This window comes from Tupaia chinensis, unplaced genomic scaffold (assembly GCF_000334495.1).
Source record: "Tupaia chinensis unplaced genomic scaffold, TupChi_1.0 Scaffold138757_1, whole genome shotgun sequence".
Lineage (NCBI taxonomy): Eukaryota > Metazoa > Chordata > Mammalia > Scandentia > Tupaiidae > Tupaia > Tupaia belangeri.
The window spans coordinates 3032329-3033367 of NW_006198649.1; positions in this window are offsets into that span (position 1 = coordinate 3032329).

A 1039-nucleotide genomic window follows, 5' to 3' on the forward strand; every position below is an offset into this window, starting at 1 on the left:
ACTCTCAAAAAAAAGAGAGAGATCTTGGGCACACAAGCACATGTGTCTGGCATGATTTTCAAACCATCAGGTCTGAGACTCTAATCACAGTCGGCCATGTGGGAGTCCAGTGACGTAACCACCCCATAATTTGCTAGCTCCAGTATTTTCTTTTTTAATTGTGTAAAGTTTTGGTTTTATTAGGGAAAAATAATCAGTAAATCATCAATGGGGTTTTTGTTTACTTGCTTTTTAGTCAGCTGTATTTCACCTAAAACCTCTCAATAGTTTTCATTATATTGAGTTAGGAATTTTTTTAACCTTGTTAAGTATCTTAAGGAACATTAGAAAGTAATGAGTCATTAAAAGAAAACTGAGGATCTGGCTTCATGACCAGGTAGTTAAGGCAATCGGATCCCACATGGACAACTGAGCACAGCTCAAGTAACAGATCCAGAACCGTGAGAAACACTCTGGACACATGTGCCTGTGAGGCCAAACTCACCAAAGGAGGGAGAGATACTGAGAAGAAGAGATTGTACTACAGTCAGTCCACATGGGGGAAGGGGTTCCTTCTCTACCCCTTTCTGTGTTTTTCAGGCAAGTATACAACACCTCTACCATGCATGTGTATGCATACACACACACACACACATACACACAGATAATTGGAGAAAGCATGATGAAGTGAAAAAGTACGAATATTTAAAAACTCCAAACTTCCCTGAATCCTTCAGATGGAAGGAGCACCTTCCCACATGCTACAGGCAAGAAAGCAACTTCGTTTGCCTGGAGATTGTGAAGACCTTGCCTTGTTAGGTGGTGCTTGTTTTTTCTGTATTCTGCCTCAATATTATTGTCTTCAGACCAATTACCGGATCAACTAGGAAATTGGCTCAAGTAAGAAAATATAGTTCTCAGGGACCAGCAGTTAGTGTAATGGCTATGTCACTGGACTCCCACGTAGTCAACTGCGGTTCACGTCCTGGACCAGGTGGCTTAAAACTCACGCCGGCAATGTGTGCATGCATGCCCAAGATCCCAAGAGGAGAATGGAGGA